The following is a 9770-nucleotide window of genomic DNA, read 5'->3' on the forward strand; positions in this document are numbered from 1 at the left end:
ATTCTGTGTCTCCCTCTCTCTCTGACCCTCCCCCGTTCATGCTCTGTCTCTCCCTGTCTCAAAAATAAATAAAACGTTAAAAAATTTAAAAAAAAAAAGAATAAATTCAACAGCAAATATAAATCTCAAAAACATCATGTTGAATGAAGCCAAAACCAAACAGTATATACTGGATGAACTGTATGATTCTGTTTATAGAAGCCCAAGAATAGGCAACTAATTTATCATGATAGGAGTAGTAATTCTATTCAAAACAGTGTTTTTATTAAGGAATGAGAGATAGAGAATTTTTTTTTGTTTTTTTTTACTGAGAAGGGGAATGAGGAAATCTGGTGTAATGAAAATATTGTTTTGATTGAGACGGTAGATACACATTGCATAAATATGGTAAAATACAAGTAATATGTATGTGCCCAATTTCACATGTTGGGCAGTTTCCTCTCCTCACTCAGGGAGAAATTGGAGACTTTTTCTTTGGAGAATACAAAACAGAAGATCTCTGTATTCAGGGGCACCAAGTACAGATGAGGGAGGGATGCCATACCAAAAATTGGGGGATTAAGTAATCCTATGCATGCCAAATGCTGGCTCACCCCACTCTAGGTTCTTGTCCTCACTATGTTTCCTGAACTGAAAATTTACCTTCATGTCTCATTAGCCAGAGTCGAATCATACACTCAATCATAAGCTAATAAGCTAGGGAATGTGCAGGATTGTTGTGGGAAGGACTCCCAAGAAGTCAGGACAACCTTGATGGTGTCATCACCATCATCATTATCATCTTACCATACAGACTTGTCTGAATTGCCTGTTGGACCAAAATTACATGAGTATTCCTGCAGCCATTATCCTGAGTACCTTCTCCAAACTGACAGAATTCTAGGTTAGCTCATGGAACAGCCACTGCAGGGACCAGGGCCTCCAGCCACCTCCAACATACTGCTTCCTTTGTTCAGGATCCAAATTCCCAGAAGATTGCTTCTGATTTGGCTGAGCCTGAGTAGCATGCCAATACCCTGTTTTACAGGAGGAGGTAGCATCTGGCCACTTTGGCTTCCTTGGTGAAAATTGGGCACTACCTCCTTGGCTCCTCACAATGACAATTTCCCATCCAAGGAGGATGGTGTTCAGATGCTGTATAACTCCAAACAAATATTCATAACAGCAAAAAGTCATGAAATGGCTTTAACAAATCTTGAGCTAAAAATCTAATACAATTTCCCATTATTTATCCTTGAATTTCCCTGATGCCTCTTTGACTGGACAGTCTCATGTCTTTCTCTGCTCCAGTAGCACAGAGCTGTGAATCTCCTTGTGGTGATTCAATACACAGGCTGTTCCCAGTTTCTAAGAGTTCACAACCTCCCCCCACTCACCTGTCTTCTCTGGTACAAAGGACTGGTGTGTGATTTTGACTGTCTCTGCTGTAAGTTCTATCCCTTCAATCAATGGTCTCTGTTTAGCAAAGACTCAGTATAGCGGTTTGCATGTGTGTATAACAGAAAACAAACAGGTTTGAACAGTTTTCCCCTTTAACAAAATCTCACTAGAGTACTATATGCTTTTGGATGTGGGGACCAATTCCTGCTGGAAAATATTGCAATATTAATTTGCAGTGAATGATTAACATTGCCAAGCCAACTCCTTAATATTTCATAAAACAAAGTTTGTTTTGGATCCCTCTAAAAATCGGTGTTTCTTATTCTTGCAGGTCTCAGCAGCCCAACTTGTTTTGCATATGGTTGCATGTTTAATTAGTGGCCCTTCTGTAAGTGTCTGCAATTAGCACTGTGATGATTTATAAAATAACTCCTTTAAAGCTCCATTTAGCTAGCAGAACTGCACAATCAGGCATAATTAATTCATCATTAATAAATCATGGCTGATTAACTAATCTGTTTATTACCAACACATTACTGAACAGCTCCCACCTGAGCACAGCTAATTTTTCTATGCTGAACAAAACTGGAAGCTAATAAAAATTACCACCACCACAGCCCCTCCCAGACTGCACTAAGCAGCAAGTATATTGGTATGGTCAGAGATTTTGAAGCAATATACATTTAAAAGTGATGCAATCAAGTTGTATAGGCAGTTATGGCTTTGGAGGGAAGAAAGCAGTGGCTAAATGTGGAAGTCTGAAGACCAGTGATTCTCAAACTTCAGTATACACAAGAATCACCTGGAGGGATTGTTAAAAACCAGATTTCTGGTCCCCACCTGCAAAGCTTCTGATTCAGTAGGTCTGGGATGGGGGCTGAGAATTTGCTTTCCTAACAAGTGCACGCAGGTGATGCAGATGCTGCTTGTCCAGGGAGCACACTTGGAGAACCACACTTCTACCCTTTCTCAGATTCTGGGAATGACTCACAACTGCCATAAATCTCAATTCCTTTCTATAGATTTTAATAGTTTAAAACAACAACAATAACAATAGCTTTCCATATTACTTATCTGTCCTTGTACTCACATGCTATCTCAACTGGATTGATCATGTAAGAATTACTTTCTTTTATTTCTCTGCCCCCACAAAACCTAACAACCAAATTCTAGATGTAGAAACTCCAGACAAAATGCAGACATGCTTTGTGTATTCATCTCTGAATCTTAACTCATGCCCCCTTCTGTCTAAGCGCTGTTCTTCAATACTCCTCTGACTATGTCATAGCACTCGGTATCTATGCCATACGAAGGCCCTAATCACAGACCAGCAAGAGTGCTCATTATCTTTTCATGAAAGGATGAGCCCGGTCTCCCCAGTTACAGTCCCTGGAGAGCTCGGTAAGCTCCCTCTCTAATCTCCTTTGCAGCTTGCCCCCCAGCTCTCTAACCCACCAGCTTCTAGCACAGTGTCTTATACACAGGAGACAGCAAATTGCTTTTTACCAGCCATGTCAGATTGCTGAACAGCAGATCTGACCTACAGGCTGCAAATTCAGATCCCAGCTGGGCATCTAACTTGCAGAATACATAGGAGCAACAGCAAGGGAGATTTCCACCCTGAAAAGAACTTGAAAAGAGGCAAATAAATAATCTACCCTCTGAGGGTTAAACCATAAAAAATATATAATAACAAAAATTTTAAAGGCAAATCATAGAAAAGAAAAATGTCAACTTAAAGCGGTGGTTCTCAACCAGGGTGATGGATTTTGCCCCCCTGCCCCTACCTCGAGGATATTGGGCAATGTCTGACAACATTAAATAAATGGAATGGCTTTACTATAATCTGATCAAAGTGGAAAGACAGGGCTGGTCAGCAATGGAGACCCTGGGAAAGGTTGTTCGGGGAGACAACATCAGCAAGGCCCAGCCAAGTTGGATCTAGGAGAAAGGCTGAGCTGTGCTGTGAGGCAGGTAACAGTGAACTCTTATCTCACACGTGCAGGCTAAAGTCATAGTGTCTTCCTAAAATACTGTAAAAAAAAAATCATAAGACAGGAAATAGACACATTACCTGTACATTCAATAACATTAAGTAATTTTTTTCTGTTTTTTTTTAATGCTGTAATGGTTTTCTATTGCCATGTAACTATTACCATAAATTTAGTGGCTTAAAACAACACGTTTGTTGTTTCACTTTCTGTGGGTCAGGAGTCCAGGCATGGTTTAGCTGGGTTCTCTGCAAGGCTGATATCAAGGTGTTAGGAAGGGCTGGGTTCTCCACCTCATGGTCACTCAACTGAGCTGAAAGATCTGCTTCCAGGCCACTCAGGTTGTTGGCAGAATTCAGCTCCTTGCTTTTGTAGGACAGAGGGCTTCACTCTGGTCCTGGCTGTTGGCTAGAGGCTGTCCTCAGCTTCCAGAGGTTTCCCCACCATGGTACCTTGCTTCCTCCAAGCCAGCAAGGGAGAAAGAGATTCCAGCAAGACTGGCACGACAGCCTTATATAAGTAATATAACCATGGAATCATGTACATGTAATCACATATATCCCAAAGTATCTTTGCCATACTTCCTTGGTTAGAAGCAAGTCATACTCAAAGGGAAGTGATTATACAAGGGCATGAACACACGGACACAGGAATCATGGGGTCACCTTAAGAGTCTGTGTACCATAGCATTGATACTGGTATTGAAGTAACTTTTTTTTTAGTTTTAATTTTATTTATTTTTGAGAGAGAAAGAAAGAGTGGGGGAGGGGCAGAGAGAGAGGGAGACAGAGAATCTGAGGCAGGCTCCGTGCTGTCAGCACGAGATCATAACCTGAGCTGAAGTCACAGCTCAGACACTTAACCAACTGAGCCACCCAGGTCCCCCAGAAATGAGATTTAATTTTAAATATACCATTTAAACTGTGAAACCCCCCAATTTTTTTTTTAATTTACATCCAAGTTACTTAGCATATAGTGCAACAATGGTTTCAGGGGTAGATTCCTTAATGCCCCTTACTCATTTAGCCCATCTCCCCTCCCACAACCCCTCCAGTAACCCTCTGTTTGTTCTCCATATTTAAGAGTCTCTTGTCCCCCTCCCTGTTTTTATATTATTTTTGCTTCCCTTCCCTGTGTTCATCTGTTCTGTGTCTGAAAGTCCTCATATGAGTGAAGTCATATGATATTTGTCTTTCTCTAATTTCGCTTAGCATAATACCCTCTAGTTCCATCCATGTAGTTGCAAATGGCAAGAGTTCATTCTTTCTGATTGCCGAGTAATACTCCATTGTATATATATACACATCTTCCTTATCCATTCATCCATCAATAGGCATTTGGGCTCTTTCCATACTTTGGCTATTGTTGATAGTGCTGCTATAAACACTGGGGTGCCCCTTCAAAACAGCACACCTGTATCCCTTGGATAAATACCTAGTAGTGCAATTGCTCGGTCATAAGGTAGTTCTATTTTTAATTTTTTGAGGTACCTCCATACTCTTTTCCAAAGTGGCTGCACCAGTTTGCATTCCCACCAGTAGTGCAAAAGAGATCCTCTTTCTCCGCATCCTTGCCAACATCTGTTGTTGCCTGAGTTGTTAATGTTAGCCATTGCCATTCTGACAGGTGTGAGGTGTTATCTCATTGTGGTTTTGATTTGTATTTTCCCTGATGATGAGTGATGTTGAGCATTTTTTCATGTGTTGGCCATCTGGATGTCTTCCCTGGAGACATTTTGCCTGTTTTGTTCATGTCTTTTGCCCATTTCTTCACTGGATTATTTGGTTTGGGGGTATTAAGTTTGCTAAGTTCTTTATAGACTTTGGATACTTTATCTGACATGTCATTTGCAAATATCTCCTCCAATTCCATTGGTTGCCTTTTAGTTTTGCTGATTGTTTCCTTCTCTGTGCAGAAGCTTTTTATTTTGAGGAGGTCCCAATAGTTCATTTTTGCTTTTGTTTCCCTTGCCTCCAGAGATGTGTTGAGTAAGAAGTTGCTGTGGCCAAGATGAAAGAGGTTTTTGCCTGCTTTCTCCTTGAGGATTTTGATGGCTTCCTGTCTTACATTTAGGTCTTTCATCCATTTTGAGTTTATTTTTGTGTATGGTGTAAGAAAGTGGTCCAGATTCATTTTTCTACATGTCGCTGTCCAGTTTTCCCAGCACCACTTGCTGAAGAGACTGTCTTTATTCCACTGAATATTTTTTCCTGCTTTGTCAAAGATTAGTTGGCCATATGTTTGTGGGTCCATTTCTGGGTTCTCTATTCTGTTCCATTGATCTGAGTGTTCTTGTGCCAGTACCATAATGTCTTGATGATTACAACTTTGTAGTACAGCTTGAAGTCTGGGATTGTGATGCCTCCTGCTTTGGTTTTCTTTTTCAAGATTGCTTTAGCTACTCAGGGTCTTTTCTGGTTCCATACAAATTTTAGGATTGTTTGTTCTAGCTCTGTGAAGAATGCTGGTGTTATTTTGATAGGGAGAAGTAACTTTTTGTTTTTTAATTGAAGTATCATTGACATGATTACTTTCTTTTTTAAGAGTCCCTATATTTTAGAGCTAAATTCAGAAATATTTACCAATGAATGTATATGACGTCTGTCTGGAGTTTGCTTCAAAATAATCCAGAGGGGGAGGAGAAGTAAGTGGAGGCATAAATAATTGGCCATGAGTGGGAAATTGTTGAACCTGGGTGATAGGTTCATAGGAGCTCATTATATATTCTCTCTACTTTTCTTATATGTTTGAAATTTTTAGAATAAAATTAAAAATAAATAAAAAGACAGCATGTGTATCCATTGCTACAAAACTAATTACCTCACAACCTAGCAATTTAAAAAAATTTTTTTTCCAACGTTTTTATTTATTTTTGGGACAGAGAGAGACAGAGCATGAACGGGGGAGGGGCAGAGAGAGAGGGAGACACAGAATCGGAAACAGGCTCCAGGCTCTGAGCCATCAGCCCAGAGCCTGATGCGGGGCTCGAACTCACGGACCGCGAGATCGTGACCTGGCTGAAGTCGGACGCCCAACCGACTGCGCCACCCAGGCGCCCCACAACCTAGTAATTTAAAACAAACATTTATTTTTTTTTTAATTTTTTTTTCAACGTTTTTTATGTATTTTTGGGACAGAGAGAGACAGAGCATGAACGGGGGAGGGGCCGAGAGAGAGACACACACAGAATCGGAAACAGGCTCCAGGCTCTGAGCCATCAGCCCAGAGCCCGACGCGGGGCTCGAACCCACAGACCGCGAGATCGTGACCTGGCTGAAGTCGGACGCTTAACCGACTGCGCCACCCAGGCGCCCCTAAAACAAACATTTATTATCTAAGTTTCTGTAGGTCAGAAATCTGGCACAGCTTATGCTGGTGTGTCTGGTTCAGGGTCTCACAAGGCTGCAGAACTACAGGTATCCCAGTCTTGAGGGGTTGGAGGATCTGCTTCCAAGCTCATTCGTGTGGCTGTCGATCAGCCGCTCCTTATGGCAGTTCACAAGGGGCAGCTGGCTTCCCACAGAGCAAGTGATGAGAAACACACACACACACACACACACACACCCCTACCAAAACAGAAAATGCAGTCTTTAATAATATAATCTCAGGAGTGATATACCATCACTTCTGAATATTCTATTCGTCACACAGACCAACCCTAGTGAAATGTGGGAGCGGACTGCACAAGGGTCTGAACAGCAGAAGGTGGGATCATTGACAGCCATTTTGGAGGCAGGCTACCATACATGGTGCATAAGGCAAAAACGGAGTGCTGTCCAAATTATTCTTGAAAATCCTGTAAATAACCTATAAAGCATAGAAGACAGATATACCAGTGCACAAGCCAATACTGCCAGTTTTTCCTCTAGTGCTGGAACACTTCACTGTTTTGTTGAGTGCCAGATAAAGTTGTTGGCTTGAATTAGGGACCATGGGCATTCCAAAAATAAATATACTTAAACCCTAAAATCACATTTGGCCATGCCATGAGCATGTATAGTTAAATTCAAGTAAATTAAATGCATTATGATGGGATTCTAATGCATTGTTAGAGTGGGAAAGCTTTTGTCTTGGTGATATCTGCCATTTAGGTCCGTTTTGCTGACTCTCTTTGTTTCAGCTCCGCAGTACTAAAGCAGCTGTCTGATTAAAATTTGGCTTCCCAAGGGCGCCTGAGTGGCTCAGTCCGTTAGGCATCCGACTTCAGCTTAGGTCATGATCTCAAGGTTTGTGAGTTCGAGCCCCATGTCGGGCTCTGTGCTGACAGCTCAGAGCCTGGAGCCTGCTTTGGATTCTCTGTCTCCTTCTCTCTCTGCCCCTACCCCACTTGTGCTCTGTCTCTCTCTGTCTCTCAAAAATAAATAAATGTAAAAAAAATTTTTTAATAAAATTTGGCTTCCCAAACATATATGCAAATGCTGAAAAAAATGCTCTGCTCTAATCCATTCCATGATTATTACATTTCTCATTATAATATTAAAAATTGGTATTCTGGCTTTATACATCAGTCTCTATGCACTAGGTAAATGTGAGTCTGCATCTGAAAGATAGATTCACTCTTGGTACATTTACATAATAGGCTTCTGAGCCTGCACCCCTGTGCCCCTGGACTATGATGAATTTACCCTAGTAATGCCACTCTAGGGGGTACCGTCTGAGTAACCTAAAAATCTTCCCCAGGTGTGGCAGCTATATTCACCATACACAGCACATATCCATGAGCTCCCCCACATTTCTCAGTTCCCTTGCTCTTAGATGGTGTATGTGACCAGTTCTGGCCAATAAGCTGTGAACAGAATTGATACCTATCATTTCTGAGCCAAACATAGTGAGATTTCCATGCATTCTTTCCTCCTGCTGCAGCAACCAGGGAGGCCACATGTTGAAATAGCAGAGTGCAAAATCAGACTAAAAGTACACTTATCAAGGGGCGCCTGGGTGGCCTCGTCAGTTAATCATCCAATTCTTGATTTCGACTCAGGTCATGATCTCACAGTTCATGGAAACAAGCCCTGAGTTGGACTCTGCGCTGACAGCACGGAGTCTGCTTGGGATTCTCTCTCTCTCTCCCTCTCTCATTGCCCCTCCCCTGCTGGTGTGCTCGCTCTCTCTCTCTCTCTCTCTCTCTCTCTCAAAATAAACATTTTTTTAAGTACACTTATCATGATAGGCCCTGAGTATAAATAATTGTTGAATTGCTATATTGCATACCTGAAACTAAAACAACACTAATATAATTATACTGGAATTTTAAAAATAAATAATTTTTTTAAAAAAGAACTTAGCATATATTTGGGAGATAAAATTCAGACCCTTTCAACTATGCATTTATATAAAATCATTCATACAATTCAGTCCCACGTTGAGAAAACTGTACACTCTGTGAAAACCCTCCAGTGATTCTCACCCTTGGTGTCATACTGATGAATTGTGATAAACTGTGAGATGTGTGGCAAGTCACTGGTTACTCATTAAGTTAAAACCCTGAAGCTAGGGAATTGTTTACTTCATTGGAAATTAAGGGAAAATCGAGATTACTGCTATAATAAATTCACTGTCACATGCCTTAACAAAAAGAAATAAAAATAGAAAACATGGTAGCAGTAAGGTGACAAAAATTGGGACACTATAGGAATTTCTAACTCATTAGCTTACAGTTTCTGAGATGGCTGAGAATTGCCATCAATGAGATCACCTGAAACAAACACTTAATGACTTGAAAAATCCCCATCCCAAAGTCAATTATAGGTATCCAATATTATAGATGTCACTGAATTGAAATTCATGTTAAAACTAATTTTATTAAAATAAGAGAATAAAGCCTTTTTAAGTTATCACTGTAAATCTATATATCAAGATAAAGATATTATATTACTTTTAGTATTTAATTTTACTACCACACTAGTACACATACATTTCTTGAAATTTCTGGGGTTTTTGGTTATTCTATGTCCTGATTTTTAGTTATTGAACATGAGTGTGTCCCAATAAGGGAGTAATTTTGTAGGTGCATTAAAATGACTCCTAATCTTACCCTCTGACATATATGAACAGCTTTTGCCTTTTTATCTTCATGACGCATATTCGTCCATATAAATTCATACTATTCATAGACATAGCATAACATTGCTAACATTTTATAGTCTGCTGTAATTTCCTTTCTTAGCACTATATCATGAGGTATTTTTCTATATTTCCACATAGTTATTAGGTCTTTTTAATGTCTGCAAAATATTCTATCAGATACTCACATCTAAGTTTAAATGGTTTGATCTTACTCCTCATAAATTTGTTCCTCATTCTGTGATTGGTAGTCTTAATCAAAGGTGATGACATTAGTCTTCATTACTGGTTACTTACATTTCAAATATGGGTGGAGCCGAAACTCCATTAGTTAAT

The sequence above is a fragment of the Lynx rufus genome, unplaced genomic scaffold (genome assembly GCF_022079265.1).
Source record: "Lynx rufus isolate CCGP_SWC_20201006 ecotype Redwood Valley unplaced genomic scaffold, mLynRuf1.p SCAF_11, whole genome shotgun sequence".
NCBI classification, from domain to species: domain Eukaryota; kingdom Metazoa; phylum Chordata; class Mammalia; order Carnivora; family Felidae; genus Lynx; species Lynx rufus.